Raw genomic sequence first — 19,788 nt, 5'->3', positions numbered from 1 at the left:
TGTGAGGGGTTAAGTCTGTGGAAGGCGTACGTTGGCTTTCAGCTTTTGCGCTGTCGGTGCAACATGCCTCAGAGTTACGGCACGGAAGGATCGATTCCTCTGCTCCTTCTTTCCTGAGCCTCCTTTGTCATGGGCTTAGATCAGCTGGGGAAGGCTCTCCTGCCTTCTGGTCATGCTGGACGAGGGGCTGCCAAAAAAATGGGAATATTTATTAGAGTTAAAATAAAGGGGCTCTTCCATTCGGGAATTAGTGGAGAAGGGGGTTGCCTTAGAAGCAAAATTTGGGTCCTGCTCCTTGTCACAGTGGTCTCGTGGCCCATGGTGATGCTGATGGACGAGGGTAGCGCTGCAGTCCTGTGTTGCAGTGGTTGTAGCTGGTGGTTTAATCTGTATTTCTGCTTGTGGGGTGGTTCCTCCCCGCTCTCTGCGTAACACGCTCGCTGCCTTTTCAATAGCACCATGATTGAGGTCCTAGGGGCTTCTTCTTTGTTAGAAAACTCAGTTCTGGTCCCTGTTTTGGGCCAAAATGGCAACTTCCATCCGCTTTTAAACAGTATCAATTTAACTTGAGAGCGAGCACATGAATTTGCTAATAATCTCTGATTATTCCACGCTAATCTTGCAGTTGTAGAGCCTGGATCCCACTGACATTCAGCAGATGAGTTATTAATTATTTTCCTTTCTATCGCCTGCCCTTCATGCCAGATTTCTCAACACCTTTCGGTCTGCATTGTTATCTGTGCTGTTTGACACTGATTAGTTCTTTATGCTCTCCTTTCCTCGAGTAGGTAACGTTGCTGAGCATCCCCCCAGCACCAGTCCCAGTTACTCAGGTAGCAGCTCCATCAGGTAAGGAACCTCTGCCATCACCTTGGCATTGTTTTTTTGAGGGCTCAGGGCTGTGCAACGCCCCGTGAGCAGGCTCGAGGCTGTAAAAAGCTCGCGGTGGCAGGCAGACAGGCGAGCATCGCTGTAACCTCGCCGCGGTGCTGGTGCTGGAATAGGAAAACTCTTTCAAAACGCTGCACTGAACGGCTGCATTGCCAGCCAGGATCCCAAAATAACCACCTTTCAGTTGGTAAAATAAATCATAAAAGTCTGTCAGATCCAAAATGTAATGGTTGGGCAAATTAATCCATTGTTGTATTGTTATAGTGCTCTAATCATATTTTTATATATCCCAGGAGCTGGAACTAAGAAGCATTTTGCTGTCATTGCAAACACAATAATAAGAATAGTCTTAACAAAGTGACGTGCACTAAGTTGACTTTCTGCAATACATTTCAGCGGAAATTACAGATGCTTTTTACATTTCATTATCATTAAGGTACAAATAACTTTCTTGTATTGAAAACCAGGCCTACTTTATCTGGTTTAATAATTATATTGAGGCTCATTATGGACACCTTGTTTGTAATTCGTGCTTTTCTTATTGAATTCTAAGTGTGTTATTACAAAAGTATGTACTTTAACAGATGGAGTATATGATGGCAGTGTTTAGTTCCAGTTGATCTTTTCCAAAGAATGCGCTGAACGATCTCAGGCTAAATACAACCCAGTCAACATCCAGCTCGATTTGTTCCTACCAGCATTATTCCAGCTGCTCGGAGGCGAGCAGAGAGCCGGAGATGCCGTTGGATGGAGGACGGCAGCGGGAAGGGAGCGTCCGGTGGGCTCGTGCAGACCTTGGGAAGAAGTACGGGGCCAGCGTCACAGGCAGGGGGGACTTTCCCAAGGAAATATCTTAGTTGGTGTCAAGGTTGTCTCATTTGCCAGTGGGATATTGCTTTAATGGTGTTCTTTTTTCCTCTCCAGTTTACATAATGAGATCAAGCTAATTAAACCATGTCTAGCTCTGGGAAAAGATCAAAATGTGAGCTCTTTTTATTTCTTTTTATTAAAACCTTCGCCCTGTAATAGAAGATTATAGGAAGTACTTTGCTACCAGTGCCTCTTGCTCTTCCCTGGCAAAAAATAGAGTTCTTTTTTACTGGTACATGCTTGGTTTTAATTGTTTTTTCTTCTAGTTTTCCATGTTTCAGGAGCTTACAGGAGTTCCTGATGTGGTTCGGTAGATGAGGTAGAGGAATAAGGACAAGCAGATGCAGCAAGGTGTTGTAGCCAAAAGCCAGCTCTTCAGTGAAGCCCACAGGGACGTGCTCTGTGTCTGCTCCCATGAAGGTTTGGAGCTGCTTCTTGGGCTGTTTTACCTGGCATGCTCCTCGTTAGTCATAGCTGACTGCCCAGCGCCAAGTGTAGCCTGAGGTGTGCCCCCATTCCTTGGACCCCCCGGGAATGTTTTTTACAACCTCCCCAAATTTTCAGTGTTTTTTCCCCATTAAATTCTGTCTTCATCATTATTATTTTAATTTTGGGGGTGAAAATACAGCATTTTTTTTTTCTTAGATGGATGAAATGAAATGGCCAAACGCCCATGAGCGCTCATGACCCGTCGAGTAGCACCGGTCGGAGATACCGTCACCTGGTGCCAGGCATGGTGACACCGGGCCATAGATGACCACCACGTGCCTTCGGTTGTTTCTCTTGTGTAGAAATGCCCCGATTCAGCAGTCACAGCCCTGGCAGCTCCTCGCTGTGTCAAGGTCACGGATCTGAGCCCCACGTCCAACATGACGTGCTGGCACCGCTGGCATCGCCTGTGTTCAGCCCTACCCAGCACTCGCCCCTAGCCTAGCTGAGGAGAGGCTTCACAGGCTGATATTAAGGCGAGGAGTTATTGCCAATATTAATATATTACTGTATTAGATCATGCTAATTATGTTTTAAGCTACAATGATTTCAGAAGGATGGAGAGGAAATGAGGGCTCTCCCATGCCTTCTCCCTCTTTAGAAGGAAGCAAGGTTCAAGTATTATTTTCTCTTCCAGAGGGGAGGAACAGCTGTGCCGGGGCTCTGAAGTAAGTTTATAATGATTGAGTTGAATTGCAGAGTGCATTTTAGGTTGCATTCAAATCAGGGCAATTTCCCTTCCCTCTGTGACAGAGCAAGGAGCTCTCCACTTTGATCGTTGATGTAGACTTGGAGAGAGAGTGGGGGGGGAAAGAGAAAGAAAGCTTTTGTTTCTGGCGTGTCGTGGTTTTCCTGCCTCCTGTTCCCACGGTGAAACAGGGGAAATGCTGTCGTTCATGGACAGATGGCCACGAGTGCTCCTGCCCTACAGGTCCTGCTCCTGCTCCATGGGGTGCCCCTCCTGCTCCCCACCCTGTGCTGCACGTTGATCTGTTCCTCCCGGGCAGCGTGGGAGCCCCCCAGGACAATTTCTTCCGTGCCTTGTTGGCTGCTGGCGTGGTTTTGCTGCAGCATTTCAGGCAGTCACTGCCTTTGGGAGCTGCCTCACTGCCGTAGTCCCGAATGGGGAGTGGGATCCCAGCCCGTCACGCAGACCCCGTTAGCTGGTTGTCATCACCATGCCCAATTCCTGAGTCCTTGCACGGGGCACGTGCACGGGAAGCCTTTTATGCTCGGATAAATAAGTCAGTCCTTGTCACAGTGACATGTACACGTCTGCTTTCTTTGCCTCTGCAACTTCACCAGCAAGCCAAATGCACTTAATAATGTTTTTCGCTGTATTTCAGTGGTATGAATGTACGTGAAAATTACAGCAAAGGCATCATTTTTTTAACAGCTGTGTTTAGTTGAATAACAGATTTAGAAAGTGCAGACTTTAATTAATCTGTGTTTTCTGCTGGGATTTCAGCACCATCTGATTTACTTTTCATGGCTGAAAAGTGTAATTGTAGTTTTTCCCTTTAGCTGCGGGTGTATCCTCCCAAGAAATTGATTCGGTTCTTCTTTTTCTTAAAGAAAACTCAATATCAGACTAATGGTGCCTGGCACGCCGTGCAGGTGATGCGCTCGCTCCGGGTGGTGGTGGCGAGCCGGGCAGGGCTGGCTCGGGAGGGCTCTTCTCCTCCTGCCTCCGGGTGGAGGAGAGGAGCACCTGGCCCAAATCCCATCCTGTGCTCGGATTTGTTGAACAAAGGGCGAGGACGGGGGTTACTGGGAAAAAAAAAACAACGCAGAGCAGGAAGGGTTTTCCCCATGTGTGTTGTGATTTACTTTTTTTTAGTTGGATTTATGGTAGGGAGGCTCTGCCTCTCTCTGCTCACTGTTCATTGTGAGGCGTGTTGGTGCCCTAACTCCTGAGATGTTGTTCAAAAACCTCTCTGCAGAAGGCGGTGCTGGGTGGTGGCTTCGTGGACTGTGGTGGTGAGGGCTGAGCAATAGGTTGAGGAGCTGCGGTGATAAATTGCATTTATTATGCACTGTTGATCACGCGTTATTCCATCTCTGTTGGGATGAACGGGAGTGTTACAAACATGCAGAGTGCCTTGATGGCTTTCATTGGGGATTTTTTTTTCTTTAAAAATCAGCTGATTGTGCAAATGTGCCCTTTCCCAGCCCTCCTTCTGCTCTGGGACAAGGGTGAGGACTCCTGCCCAGAGCCAGGAGCACTTGTTCAGAGCTGGGTCAGAGGACAGGAAGTTTGTACAGAATAAGGGCGCTATTTCTGTTTTTAGAGGGGGTCAAATTATTGTAGTTAGGTGTACTTTCCCCCATTTTTATTTTATTAGGTTGGTATGGAGTTTGGATGTCTTAAGGGCTTTGAGCGCAAAGCCCACGATGTCTGAAGGGAAGCGGTGCGTTTAGACTCAGAGTGTAATCTCAGGATGGCTGCTAATCTGAATAAGATTAAAAAAAAATACAAAATCTTGATGGGTTTTAAAACTTATTTTAATTAAGGTTTTCCCTTTCATCTCGCCAAAGCCCGGAATTAGCCCCCTCATGGTCCCCCAGATACGGATCGGCTGCCGTTGTGCACAGGAAGGGCCAAACCCCGGCGCAGGAGCGCAAATCCTGGAGACGCCGCGGGGATGCAAGGTGGAAAGGAAGGAGCCCGAAGCAAGCCCTGCCAGCATGGTGAGCTGCAGCACGCCGAGGTTCCCCAGCAGCACCTTGTGCTCCCCAGCTCCGTTTTTTGGTGTATTTTATGGGGTGGATGCAGCCCCGCTGGCCGCAGCAACACTACCCTGCTGCCTTCCCAAGCGTGGGTGCACTCGGCGGGACGACCCCGTTCCCTGCAAGCCTCGGCCCCGGCACGGAGCCAAGGAGAAGCGAGGCCGGCGAACAATCAGGAATCAAAGGAGCCACCTGCACACCACGGGGAGCCGCTCCCCGGGAGGCTGCAGCCTTTGCCAGCGCTCGCTGCCGAGCCTCCTGCTGCAGCTCCTGGAGGGGGGAGCAGGGCTGCTCCCCAAAATCCCGTAAAGAGGTGTCCTTACCATCCATCCAGCCATGAACAAGACCTGGGTGGACAGCGAGGGCACCTCTTCATCCACGAGAAAACCTTTTTTTTCCCCTCTTCCTCCTGCTGAGCAGGGGAAACGCTGGGAGCGATGATGGAGCCAGGCTGGAGGCAGCTTTGGGGATGCCCCTATTTAGGGGACGGCCTCATCGCGCCCTGCTGGCAGGGAGCTCTGCCTTGTAGCCTGCCCCAGAGGAAAATTAGGTCTTTTCCCCAGCATTTTTATCCTCAGCTGCTTTGCAAGAATGGACCCCGCGAGCGGGAGGGGGGTGAGGGGTGGTGTGATGTGCCTCCCCAGGTGCGTTTTCACCTGGCCGGGAGGCTGGCGGCTTCTGCTCGTCGCTTCAGAGGGCAGATAGTATTTATTTTGGAGAGGGAGCCAATGTGTGATGTGCGTGCGTGCGTGCGCGCCGCTGCCTGTTTTTCGTGCCGAGGAAGACATGTTCGGTCCCAGCCCCCTTCCAGCCACGTGTGCCTCGGTCTCAGCAGGAGCTCTGCGAAAAGGAAAAGCAGCGCTCGCAAAGCCGGGTTAAAAAAAAAAAAAAAACAGGCTTTTTTCTAGCACGCAAGCATTACCTGTGGCTATTTATACCCTCCTCCAAGGCTATTTATGCCCTCTCCCCACTGCCGGCTGGGGAAAATTCTTGGATTTGGTGTTTTTGGTGGCTCAGGGATATTCCCCAGCAGTGCAGGGCCGTGTGCATCTGATGCCTGGACTGCGATCTCCACGTTGCCTTTCACTGATGGTCGTATAAAACAAGAAACTGTAACATGCAATTTTTCCTGCTCATATATAACCAGTAGAAACCACAGCTGTGAGTGAAGGGGCGAGATTTCAAGCCTGAGACACCAGAAAGCCTCTCTGCAGTGGTTAACATTTGGTCAATTGGGTGTCCGACAAGCAACGCCGTGCTGCCTCTGCCTCTTGTTGGGTGATGGTGTTTGCAGGCTGGGTTTCATTTATTACAGAAATTACAGTATTCATTTATTACAGAAATTGGATTGTGCTCAGCATCTGTTTTAAACCTGGGTCGCATCCCTGCCCGTGATGGTGATGCCATGCGTGGGGCGTGGGGATCCGTCTGCCCAATATAACCATGCTCATAGAGTTGATCGAGGTCGCTCATTGAGTCTGATCCTCGTCCCATGCTGTGCAGCAGACAGGGAGCACCACGGGGTTATTTTCTTGTTTCCAGGACCCTGGTGGAGGCAGCGCGCTGGGCTTGCTGCAGCCCTGATCCCCCAGCTGCAGCAAACATCTTCAGCAGGGACTGCGCCACAAAGCAGACCATCGTCTCGCTGCCCAAACCAGTGGCTCCTCTCCTCGGGGTTGTCTTTGTTTGGGAATAGCATATGGACCCATGGGAATGGGCTGTCCAGCGGAGTTTCTTAGTGATTTTTGAAAGGATAAGGGAAAGGATTGCAGCGTCCTGTGTGCCTGCTCCATACCGAGCCCACGCTGCTGTGCGCGGTGGGCAACACTTGTAAATTCCCAGCTCTTCCCTTCTTCTTGTTAGTCTGTCCCTTTGGCAATGTCTGCAATGAGAATATGAGGGTGTTTTTTTATTCTTCTTCGCAGAAATAGCCTCCGACTCCTCGTGAACCCGCAAATGGGTTTCTCAGCCTCCTGCCACCCGAGGTGTAAATGAGACAGGAGCGGGGCTGGACTCGAATCCTTTCCCTGGCAGCCCCGGCAGCCGTCCTCCCGGGGACAGCCGCTGCCTCGGGGCCGAGCTTTGCGTTCTTCCCCCGTCGCATGGATTATGGTTACTTCCTTTAAATGCTCACCAAATCTGCCTCTAATGACTGCGGGTGCCGGTGTGTGCGCTGGGACGCGCGGCCGCTCGGCACGAGGGGCAGGGACCCCCAAATCCCGAACAGCCGTGATTTACTGCGCAGCTTGGGCAAAGTGCATTTGTTGCCTTGGAAACAAATAGCAGCAGTGAACAACTAAATGAAATTTATGGAATCAACTTCAATAAATCTTGATGATAAATGTGCAAAAACATACACAATTTGATGAAGATCTACAGTATGCAGATGGGAGGGGTGATAGGAAGTTATAGGACTGCTTCAGATATGTTTTTGGGCTGCCACAAATACGTTCCTATAATACGCTGGTTTTTTTTGTTTCTGAGGAAGCTGTCTGCTTCTTTTCATAGATATGGCATTTAATTTTGATTTCCAGGGTATCTTTTAGCTTAATTGGCACACTGGATGATTGCAGTGTGTTGTTTTGTCTTTTGCAATCCCTGATTCAGAGCTAACTCAGGATAAAAATAAAATCCAGAACTGTGGCAATCGAAGAGAGCAAAATGCAGCGAGTGTTGGGTCACGTGCCCCCAAGCCAGGTGCAAAATATCCCAAATTATTTGCAGCATTTATCCAGGATGCCTCCCTGACCCCTGGTATGGATCTGTGTGTTTTGCAGGACGAGGACAGGGCAGCGATGCAGAGTTGCGGAGCGGCGCGGCATGGGGAATGGTCTCTGTGCTCACCTGTGCGTAGGGATGCCTTTATATTTTTTTTGTAGAAGCACAAAAAATCGCAAGTGATATTTTCTAAAATAGTTATTGTTGTTTCTGGCTTGACCTGTGGATCGATAAAGGTTCGGGAATACCAGCGGGCTTGTCTGGAGACTGCTGCAAACCTTTAACGCGGCCCTTAATGGAATTTGATGTTTTTCCATTAGTTCCCGTGCCTCTCCTCGTTACAGTGCCTTATTTTCACCTTCCTCCACCGGGTCAGGACGCGGGGGGAATCGCTGCTTCCCCAGCGATTCCTTCTTGGTCGGAGCCTTTGTAATGTTGACTGGGCTCAGAACGGGACTTTCCTGAAGCTGTGGGGTGCTGCAGACCTCCACGGCGTCCTCCCCACACGCGGCAGAGCAGGGTTGCTCTTCCCGTTAGCATCCAGCTGTACAAGACAGCTTGAACTCCGTTAGGAGCTAAATTTGGCGGCTCGCTAACTTCTTTTTGATATGTTTTTATAGTTTCGTTGTATTATGACACCCGGTTTTAAATTTGCATGAGTAAATGAGCCTCTCGCTAAGTCAGGTAAAGAGATTTTTCACTTATCTACCATGAAATAAGGCATTAAAAAAATGGTAAGAAGAGAAAGCAGTGTATCCTTGACATATTTAGTTTACGGTTTTTTTTCAGCTGTGCTGACTGAACGCTCCTAATTATTAATGATACAATAAAGCTATTTGTACTGCATCTAGCAGGCAAAATAATTTCATATTAGGAAGACTTTTCATAATAAATTCAGTGTTTTGTACCAGAGCAGTGTTTTTTGAAAAACGCGCGTTTTTATTGAGTTACACCCAAAATCTAAATTTGGAACTGCAGTGAGTGAAAATCAGGCTCTCACCGTTCACATCAGGACATTTGGGTGTACGGATGAGGCTACTGCTAGAGAAGGACCTGGTTTGGGGTTCCCAGTGCTTTTTGGTGAGTGCCCCGCAGCCCATGGACTTTCCGTCCCGCTTTCCATCCCTCTACTGTGGGTTTGTGGCCTTTCTGTAAATACATCTCAACTTCCACTCCAGGTAGGACCCGAGCAGCCTTGAGACCTGCATTTAAATGTCTTTTTTCTCCTCTCCTAGCCGGGAGGGGCACCGAGCACCTGGGTGCCACCGCTCTGTGCCGGGGCCATTATCACAGCCTCAGCACCCGGGCCTTTCGGGCTCCCCCATCTCTCCTGGTCTTTAATCTGTTTGTGCTATTGACTCCTTTTTCTTTTTTTTAGCTGTTTCATTAATAGTGACAGATGCTTTTAATTAAAAAGAAAAGGCAAAACAAAATCCCGAATAAAACAGAAAGAGAATATTCTAATTTGGCGTGACATTATGAGGCAGAATGGCTCCTGGCATGCAAGGTACAGAAAAGGTCATCTTCCACGGCTGCAGCCTTTTGCAATGGTGGAATTAAGTTCAAACTCGGGCTGGTTTTGAAGTCTTAAGTCTCTCTGGGGATTCCTTTCATAACATCTTCGAACTGGATAACACTACAGTAAATGAAATACACTGCACTGGATTAAAGGGTTATTTCCCCTGTGTGTCAGGCTGACACAGAATACCAAACCTCAGGTTGCCTCCGAGTTGTCTCTATCTGCTGATACCCTCTCTTCTTTACATAGCAGCTCTCGGAGTTCTTGCATGGAAGTTTGTGATTATTTATTCGGCTTTGTTGCGTTGTGAGTGCGGCACAATTTTATGCAGCGAGGAACCAAAACAAAGCGACTAAATGGGAAGAAACCTAATGGGCATAAAAATGTGAAAGAAGCGATGCAGGAAAGAGCAGAGCTGCCTCTTCAGTTCTGTTAGGCTGCCCTATAATTTATACCAAAACACAAAATACGGATCTCTCTGCATTGCCACTCAGATACATGTTCAGCAGCACAGAGCCTGCAATAACAGCCGGCTGTGATCTACGGCACCGTGCTCTCATCTGACTGCACCAACGGTTAAAATTTGTTAAGGATCATTTGCAGCGTGTTTTGCCCTAGAACAAACGTTTGCCGTGACTTGGAGCATCCTCCCTCCTGACGGATTTTTTAAAGTATTTAAAGACAGGTTTTGTAGGGCTAAATAAATGTTAATGGCAGCAGCGTGGCACGGGGTTTGGCGGCGGAGGCACTGGCTCGGGAGACCTGGCTTTTGTTTCTGCCCTGCTCCTTGGTGTCTCGAGCAGTTTTATTCACTTGTGCATTACCTTCCCTGTTCTGCTGAGCAGAAAGGAGAAGCTTCCAGGCTTTGTTAAAACACTTAGGATTTATCAGAGGCCGCTGGGCAAGCGTTAAACACCGTGCTGCGTGCGCAAGGCGTTGGTGCTGCGGCGTCGGTACTTCTGCAGTGGCAGCGTGTGTTGCTGCCTGCTACTTGCCGTGACCTTTGTGCTTTTCAAACCAAATCAGGGTAGTCCTTGACTCATTTTTTACCCCCTAGCACACATAGCATCTTCTAAATCTTTTGGGAAATACTCCTCCTTGGGTGCTTGCAGCGTTGAGGCTGGGGCTCCCTGTGCTGGCTGTGCCCAGCAGGTTGGAGAGCTGTCGGGAGAAAAATAACAACGGAGAAGCTGGTTCCTGTCCTCTGCGTTCCTTTGTCAGTTCCTTAAAAAAACAATCATATTTTGCAGACCTCAGAGGGCGGCGTTAAATGGGCAGTGAGGCTGGGGGCAGCCCTGATGAGTGGGCAGCCTCCGGGAGCGCAGTCTCGGTGGGGGCAAGGTGGAAGGGGGAGTGGGACAAAAATCCCACGCTGGCACGGGTGGCAGCCCCTTCCCCAGTGGCTCCACGCAGTGTTTGCAGGGCTGCACGTGTCGGAGGGATAGCAGCAAGTCACTGTCAAAACAGGTGGGGGATTAACCTGGTTTGTAGGGCTTGGGCTCACGGGCAGCCCCCGTGCTGCGCTGTGAGTGCTGGTGCTCTTGCTGGGTTGTTTTTCTTCTGCTTTAGAAATTGCTCTCTTTTTAACCCCCTATCATTTCCCTGACTGCTGCCTTCTCCTTGACAGTTGTGATGTTTGTATGTGTGCATAAAAACAGTAGGAAGCGTTTATGTAGGTGTCACTAATTTAATTTAATTTAACCTGATATGTATGTATAGAGAGGCCTGTTCTGCACTAAAGTGCTTCTCTTTATTTTACAGTCTCCATCGTCATCAAATACAACTCCTTTCATTCTCCTCTTCCATTCACCTACCCAAAGACCAAATCTGGAAATAGTAACCAAAAGAGAAGCCCAGATCATACACAAAGCAGAGAAAGATTGAAGTAATTTAAGGGTAAGTAATTTTTCACCCTTATTCTAACTTGAAGCTTTGTGTTCAGGGTAAAGCAGTAACAGTAAGTGCGAGGCTGCATAAAAAAGCTGTTAAGCATGTACAGAGCTACTCTGTGTGCAAAGAGAAAAAAAGAAGACTGAAAAACTGGTGATGAAAGCAAGGTATAGCAGCACCTTTTGTAGGTGAGAAGGTGGCCAGCAGAGCAGTGAGCTGGGAGTTTTGGGCATTTGGGGCGTTTTTTCCTGTCCTGTTTCGGTCTGTGCTGGTGCCAGGTGGAAGCACGGCGCGGGGTCATGGGCTTTGCATGTCCTCGGCTGGTCTGGCTGCTCCCTGGATACGGACGAGCCGGGAGGTTGGGGTCTTGGGGTCTCCCCTTGCTGCAGCACGGTTCAGTCATTGCCTCGTCTTGTTGCCACTGCAGGCAATAGGAGGCTGTGGGAGCGCTGCGGATGCTCCGTGTGCATGGCGCAGGACGTCTGGGTTAGCTGTGGCTTCCTGGAGTCCTCGTGGGTGCCAGGGCTCCAATAGTTTTTCCTGGAGCAACCCAAAGGTCCCGTGCCAGGGCTCCACAGGGCTGGAGCAGGACCAACCTGTGTGGCTGAATGAGGAGGGGCTCGTGGCGGAAACGGGTCTGAAGTGACTTAAGGCTTTTCTTTCACTGCCAGGGCGATGAATACGAGATACAAAATGAGTTTCTGTGAAATTCAGAACCCTGGCTGAAGCATTAGTAAGCTCCAAATGTTAAGGAACGTGTTTTCCCACCCTAGTTCCAGATCTGTGCCTGCATATATTGCATTTCCACACATGTTCTTTCAGAGATGGACAGGATATGCATTTGCTTACATCTGAAAACTTAGCTTTAAACATCTGGGCTTTCTGTTTTGTTGCTGTTTTTTTTTTTTTCTGCACTGTTTGTTCATGCAAAATTCATATCTGGGAAGGGCATCTCAAATCCCTGCTTCTGAGTCAAAAAGGGAAAGTATGGAAGTGAAAAGAGAGATTGTATCATTTAAGAAATATGATTCATGAATTAATCCTCGTCTGCTACACCATCTGTGGCATGTGTTTCAATACAAAAATCCTGGTTTTGTATCTCTTTAAAAAGCTTCCTTCTTGCTGGCCATGCAGCGTTCAGATGCTTTCAGAAGCAGGGCAGGGGTTTGGCAGCCTCCCGGGCTGGTGCCAATGGGGGCGGGATCCAGATCGCTCCACGCAGGAGTGGAAAATAAGGGGTTCTTAAAAGCGGATCAAGGGGGCTTTTTGTGCTTGCCAACAGAATGAGGGCCTCCCCGTACTAATTCAGTTCCTTGAATTGTTCTCCAGCTTTTCACAGGGAACCACTTTTCCTTGTTAAACACATTTTTCAGGTGTCTATTCCTTTAGCTTTTGTAGCACGCCCCATTTCCTTCTGGAGTTAGACCTGGAACGTCTGCGTGCCTCTTCTCCCCCATCCACCAGCAGGGTCCCAGGTCGGGACAGCATCTCAGCACGTGCAGCGATCCCTTCCCAGATCCAGACACGTCCCTGGACAAGGGCATCTTGCTGCCTCACCAATTTGCTCCTCTTCTTCACGGGGAAAGCCCATAACAGCTTGAGCATTCTTCTCCGCGCTCTCAAGGAAGATCTCTGACAACTGCAGCAAAAGCAGAGATGCTGGGGAGGTCTCGAGCAAGGTGGATGTCCCTCGCCCTTGCCACGGCTCGTGGTGGCCCCAGCCCCTGCCGTGGGGTGGCATGCACGTGGCCGTACCAACTACGTGGTAACTACAGCTCTGGGGAGCTCCCGGACACTGGTAACGCTGATAGATGGAGGCTATCCAGGAGCTCAGTGCCGATGGTGAAATATTTCGGGTTTATTGCCTTTCCATTCATTTTGTTTTCACGCCTTTCTGCCTCCCTGACTCATTGCCGCGCGGCCTCTGCTCGCAATCTCTGCTTGCTGCGGTAACACCCCCTGGACAAGGCAGGAGGCACTGCTGCTTGCAGCTGCTTTTTGAGCTGCTTTTTTAATTGAGCATCTAAAGCCAGGATGGTGACAGAGAGGAAAACATTAGCGATGCCTTCTGCCATAGTAGGAAACGTGAATAAAGTACTCAGACGAAGGCAGGGCAGAAGAAAGGCGCGTGGTGCCAGGCTCAGGGTGCTGCAGAAAAGTCCTGGTGTCCAACCACAGGCTCTGTGGGCAGAAGTCTCCCAGCTGATGGTAGCCACTGTCATAGGGTTCCCGATGGGAGATGGTCATCCTCATAACTGGGTGCCAGGCCATTTCAGGCTCTTGCTTAGTCCCAAATCTGCCCGCTGGATGTGCGGGTGCTTTGCTGGTGGGAAAAGCTGAGTGAGCGCCGAGAGCACTGCAAGGCTGCTGTGAATAGTGGTGTGTGAAGGGAAAACTGTGTCAGCAGTGGTTAGGCAAATGTTTAACCCAAAGTGGAATTAGAGTCTGAATTACTCCTGAATGGAAAATTCCTGCAGGAACGCAGACCTGAATCAGCACAGCTTTCTGTGTCTCAAGCCCACACACACACACGCATCTTTGCTTTCACTAGGAGCTCTGGCTAGCTTATTTTATGCCTCTGCAATATATTGCAGCTGTCCTCAAGCATACTCTGGATCTGCTTCAATCATTTTTGACCTGAGTTTCTAAGTTTATATGCCATTAAATGTGCTGAAGTTTGGGAAGTACAGGTTGCTCGGGGTGTACCTGCAGCTTGGGGCACAGGGTGCTTATCTCACCGGCATCATGCCGCAGGGTTCTCCATGAGACGAGGTTACAGATTTTTTCCCTTGAGGTCCTGTGCTTACTTACACTGCTAGCATCAGCATCCTGAAAAAAAAGAAAAAAAGAAAAACAAAACACAAAAGCTCCACTGGTTTAAAAAAAACAACAGCAAACAGTAAAGCAAATTGTCCCAGAAATGGAAAAAGAGAAGTGGTCCAGACATAAATAAATAGGCAATAAATAGTTTGCATTTGACTTCTTCTTGTTTGCTGAAGGACTGGCATTGTTTGGGAGAGGTTATCCCATGTTGTATTTCCCTAGCAGACACCGGAATTTTGTGCAGGTCCTTTTCTCCTCCGGGAGAGGACAGCCCCAGCCCTGTGGGACCACATCCCCGCTTCAGGTGCCTCTGTCCGGTCCTCGTTAGCAGGTAGGGCAGTAAGAAGAGTCATTCTAAACACCACAGGGTGCCCGAAAAGCCGAGGAAGGGGAGGTGGGTGATGTGTTCGGCACCCCGATGGGGCCCAGGAGGAGCTTACGGGCAATCTACCTATGTGCTGGTTTGGCAGCTTGAGTGGCTTTGGGCTGCAGGAAGAAGCCCCAATGTGCTGATGAAATGGCAGCCAGGCTGATTTCCATAGGGCCACTCTTCCAGAAGTGCTCGCGCACACCTTGTTAAGGGCCTTTGCAAGAGTTGGAGCACGTTGGTTTCCCTGTTTTGGCTGGCTGGCAAAATCTTCTTGGACTGGTGCATTCGGTAGGCACTGTGGTGAAAGGTTTTCACCAGCTGAAAGCAAAGCAGGATCCCAGAGGAGCCACGACCCGCATTCCCCATGGGCCAGGACGGATCCGGCCGCGGCTGTCCCAGGGCTGGCAGGCAGGTGAGCGCAGGCTCAGGTCTGCAGTCTTTGGTCCCAGCTCCTCTCCGCTGCATGCTTTTAATTCCCTAAACCTCAGAACCGCTCTGAGCAAATAAGGGGCTTGGGGGAGAATCCTCAGGTGCGGGGCGCCCGCTGTTCCCATGACCGGGAGTGGAACTCAGGGTGCTCAGCACCTTTGCAAATGAGGCCACGCTGCCTAGTGCATGGAAAACGAAATCATTAAGTAGCTGTTGCATTAAGACTCTGCTTTTATTCATGGAGTGTAATGTGATTCATTTGCCCTTTTGCTCTCATGTTGAGAAGGCAGTCATCTAGTATGCATCACTGGCTGCTGGCTGCAGGGAGAGGGTTTTTTTAATTTTTTTTTTTTTTACTTTTTTTGTGAAAGAGCAGACATTTTCATCAAGTGCAGCACAGCCACGGAGTTGTGCCTTGTCCCTTCTGGCGAGCAGCCCTGTTTGTGGAAGCGTTGAGCTCAGGCCACCTCCCCGTCTCCAAGCCTCAAGGCCAAAATCGATGCAGGAGGGCTACAAGAGCACCCAGCAGCACCCTTGAGTGACGGCGCAAGGACCTGCTGGGGCACACGGCCAAGCCCTCAGTGTCCCCAGGATGCCACCAGCCATGGGCAGGGCACAAAAAAAAAAGGGCACTTTTTCTGATACCCTGAAAATGGGTGGAGGAGGTCATGGGTTGCTGCTGCTGCTGTCATGGTTTGTGTTAGGTGGGAAGTTAAACACAGCCCAGGGACATGGTTCCTTCCTGGAGTTACAACAAGAACCATGCCAAGTGAGGGAAGAGGGCAGAATCCAGAAGAACAGCAAAATAAAATTTTTTAAATGTTAGCGCAGGGAGCATTAACTAAGCCACTAATTCCAAAAGAGTGATAATGAGTAAGGCGCTTTGAGTCACTGCTGCTTGTTGCGGACGGGATCGGAGCAGTTCAGCTCCGTGTGCTGGAGCTCAGCCTGCAGAATAAGAAGTGAGAAATCCCTTTTTAGCCCCAACAATGGTGGCCCGCGCTTTCTAAGCACCGGGCTCTGAACCATGTCTCGGCGCTGCTGTTGAATTCCCTGTGGTCCTGATGCTCGGCACGGTGACCACCTCAAAGTCCTCAAGCGACCCTGGATTTTTAATGCTTCCAGGGTCGGGGGATGTATAAAAATCAATAAGGCCTGTTTCAGAAGCAGAAGACAGGAGGAGAGTCACTGCAATATGTTCCTTTGTTTTTTTGCTTTGTCCTTTTGTTCTTCCCCCACCAAAGACAGGACATCTGGAGGCCAAAGAGGTGCGAGGTTTGAGCGGCTGAGCAAGCGCAGCGACCCTGGGGTGCGGACCAGGGGAAAGGCTGTTCTGCAGCAGGGCACGAACTGGGCACTTCCTTTGGTGATTTTCCTACGTTTTGTCGACAGGGAGGCATGAGAAGAATGGGTCAGTTGTGGCTAAAGATAAGGAGAAATGGTTTTGGAAAGAGCTCGGGGCTGAGAGCTGTTGGAAGGGGATTTTTTTGCTGATTGGGGTGGACAAGAGGGGAGGCTGCGTAGAGCTGGGGAGGTGGTAACGCCGACCTTCTCTGCTCTTTGTTTTCGACCAAGAAATGCTCAAATCACCGATGATATTGCTGAGTGGTTTCCTGCTGCTTTGTGGCTTGATTTGAATCTGCAGTTGTTCCTAGCCCGGTTCCTGACTCCACATTGCAGTAGCTCACAAAAGCAAGCAAATCCTCGCCCGTGGAACTGTGATTGATTCATAAGCGTGGCCTGATAGGAAGACTGCTTCGCAAACACCTTCACCTCGCATCGTGCTTTAGATCCTAAATGGAGTTTGAATAGATTAATGCCTTTCGGAGTGTTCTAGAAAGGTCAAAAACAGCAAAGAGGATCTAATAGCAGTGTAGCAACCAGCTGGTTGCACTGGGTTTCATTTTACTGCCATAGTAACACTATGAGCCACAGTGTTAATGCCGTGCCCACTGAATGCCATTTCCCCCCTCTTTTTGTCAAAAGACCAGCCCATAAGAAGATATTTTCTTCCTCGAGAATTTCTACCAGGCAGTAATAGTCTTTTTGGAGGGGACAGTCCTCATACCCAGAGATGTAAGGTGGGTAATTTACAAGGCAATGTGCAAATGCCAAATTGTTAGGCAGAACTGCTGCTGATTTAGAAGGCAGTTAATGCTATAAATGTGCCAAGTGCCAGTAGAGTGTTTCTACAGATGGAATAACTGGAAATATTGGAGAGGTTCCAAAGGTTTAATCAAATTCAACCATTTTTTTTTTATTTTTTTTTAACTGCAGAATTCTCTAAGGGGCGCGAGTTGAAATAGTAGATTATTCCATTGCTTTTAGTACCAGGGGGGAGATTTTCGCAGACGAATATAAAGCACTTACTTTCAAGCAAACACACAAGCAGGTACCCAAATCAGGGCGACAGCAGCAGCACTGTGATAACCTGTGTCGGTTGAGCTAGGGGGAGCATCGTCCTTAAGTACCGTGTCAAGAGGGACCTTGGAAGCAGACCGATGGGTTTACAGCTCTGCAGCACAACAGGAGCGAGGGGAAGGGAGCGTGGAAGTGGCAGTCAGCTGCATCCCTGCTCCTGTGCTGGGGCTTTGCTGTACCTGGGCAGGTTTCGGTGGGATTCTGGGCACGAGCATCCTTTTCGTGGCTCAGTGTGCAGTGCTGGGGCATGCATATGTTTCTGCACAGATGCACACCTTCCTCTAGTCTTGTTGACAGCCTTTCCAAGGCTTCTTATTTAGCCAGACCATATGTGCTTGGGCATGGAGCTGGTGTGATGTGGAAAGAGCATCACATTATCCTTGGGCTGCAAACACCAGCAGGAGCGATTCAGAGCAAATTTTATTTGCAAAAAAGATGTCAAGCTCCTGAGCTTGCATCGCATCACAGGGCATTCGTGACGGTCAAAGGCGATTTTTTAGCTCAGTTGTTAAAACCAGAATCCAGGTTCCCAGGTATCATAAAATTAGCTCTCCTCGTCCGTTCCTTAAGCACTACAGCAAAGTGTGGATCCCCACCAGGGAGAGGAGGCATCGTGGCACATCCCCAGGGCAGGCTTTGCTGCCAAAGAGGTGATATGGACCGAGCTGTGGCAGGGGCTGGACATTATGGCGTGGGGTTTCCCTTGCCGTTTGTAGGGAAAATGAAGAGCCCTGCTCCCAGCTGGCAACAGGATTTTGGTTAGGGGTGGCAGGGCCGTGAACCTGAGGGGTCCAGCCTGTAGGAAGTCCTGTAGCAGGAGTGATGCTGTGACAGCACTGAAGCTTTTATCTCTCTGGTATTTTTTCATGTGCTGTTTCTTCAGTGACATTTTTTTTTTTTTGCAGTCGGCTTGTTTGGATCCATTAATTGTCATTTGTTTAGTTTTGTAAGGGAAGAAGAATTTCCTGCTTTTCCTGGAGTGCTCGGTATTGATCCTCCCTGCTCTCTGCCACTCTGGAGCTGGGGACCATCTCCCTCCCAGGCACTGCCATCCTCTCTGCCTACTTTCTGCGCAGACCCCCGCGTCGCTCTGTGCAGCATTTCTCACTGAATAAATTGCTACAAAGCTATTAGCCTCAATGCCACAGTCTGCTGCTCCTGCTTTCCTGCACCCACCTCCACCCTGCAATTGATCCAGCCTGCTGTCTGTTTTCTACAGTCAAGAATGCCTGGTGCCACTGCACATAAATTGCTTTAAAATTGAATTGTTTAAAAACGTTTTATAAACATTCCCTCCCCTTTGTGGTAACGTCTGTAGTGCCAGCCAGAGCTGGGAGCTTTTGCTGATTTTTACCAGGCAGGATGGCAAAGATTCTCAATTTCTTCTTCTTTTTTTTTTTTTTCTTTTTTTTAACTAAAGTCAATACAGAAATTAAAAACTACGTGGTTATGGGAAGCAGGTGTCTGATGGATGCTGTTATATATGGATATCTCTCGCCCCAGGGCTGCCCAGCCTCAGCAGCACACTGGAGCAAGTTACACAGGGACTTTCTTCGTATGCATCCTCTGCGTGGATGTGAAAAAAGCCTTTGCAAGTGCTGTGCTTCGGAAAGAAGATACGGAAAAAGCAAGTAATTTTGCAGGTAGTTCTAAGTATCACCCTGAGAAACATTTGATTGTACAAAAGGTGGCATAGCGCTTCCAACGGTTGTTGATGTTCCTTTGTTTCCCATCCTTCCCCCCACCCCCCAAACTCCTCTTCACTCCAAATACCAACACAAGAGCCCTTCTGAAGCGACATTTATCTTGAGTGCTGCTATATCAGGATTCATCGATCTTGTCAGAATATCATCCGCGCCTAATTGAAGCTCCAAGGGTTGAAGAGTAACACACGTGCTCTCCTCCTCTGCGCCTGGTCTCTGCTTATTGCCGAGGGGCTGACTCTGGGTGAGACTTGCTGGGATCGTGCTTCGCAGGTTGTCCCATCTCGGAGCCTCCCCTCCGTGGTGTGGCCCCATCTCTGTCCCCTGGAGGCGCCAGGACCCAGCTAAGCAAACAGAGAGGGTTTGTCCTCCGTCCCCTGACACCCTCTTAGCCAGCTGGCAAAGGGAATTTGATCTTTTAGGGCTTTTATTTTTTAATGTGGCTCTTTTTGCAGTGCACTGCAGTGGTATTACTGCGGTGCTCACTGCAGTGCCCAGATCCCTCCTGGCTGCCCGATGTTCCTGCAGTCCCAGCCTCTGCACCCGTTCATTTTCCATCGCCCAGTGATGCGTGTCCTGGTGAATACCCTGGCTGTGTCTTTCCGACATTTGCACACCTATTCCTATGTTATACTGAAAGTGGTTTAAGCAGAATCCTGCAGGAATGTCTTCCAAACCTACAGATCCTCCTTAAGCTCTTCCCCAGTTTTGTCTACAAGAGGTAGACATGCTCAACATTACAGCGTAAGGCTGTGACCTCACCCTTGTAGCCTTGCTGCCCAGTCCAACCTGCAATGATGCTGTATCAAACTGAATTTAGATTACATCATCATGACATCTGTACGTGTTCTTAGTTTGGGAACACTTTGGGGCATTTGACAAATAATAGAAATACAAAGTTAGCGTGGTTGATGGGTCTTACACTGACAACCCTG

At 49.2% G+C, this 19,788-nt stretch overlaps 1 protein-coding gene across 17 annotated transcripts in view; it reads left to right on the top strand.

The window, feature by feature from the left end:
• The window catches only part of NEXMIF (neurite extension and migration factor), a 197,623-nt gene that overhangs the window by 140,903 nt on the left and 36,932 nt on the right, over window positions 1–19,788 (top strand). For 10 of the 17 annotated variants that reach the window (XM_080553923.1, XM_080553925.1, XM_080553927.1 and 7 more), the window contains one exon: window positions 10,979–11,113. The exons of 2 other annotated variants lie outside the window; for them this stretch is intronic. The gene's annotated coding sequence lies outside the window, so the exon portion shown is untranslated. Of the gene's footprint in view, window positions 1–788; window positions 850–1,184; window positions 1,328–1,815; window positions 1,874–4,788; window positions 4,942–8,363; window positions 8,383–10,978; window positions 11,114–19,788 lie in introns of those variants that run through there. 5 more of the 17 variants (XM_080553935.1, XM_080553934.1, XM_080553926.1 and 2 more) reach the window with 5 other exon arrangements.

The sequence above is a fragment of the Anser brachyrhynchus genome (assembly GCF_964034855.1).
Source record: "Anser brachyrhynchus genome assembly, chromosome: 13".
NCBI classification, from domain to species: domain Eukaryota; kingdom Metazoa; phylum Chordata; class Aves; order Anseriformes; family Anatidae; genus Anser; species Anser brachyrhynchus.
The sequence above is the reverse complement of the archived record's forward strand: the minus strand, read 5'-3'. Positions and strand labels throughout refer to the sequence as shown.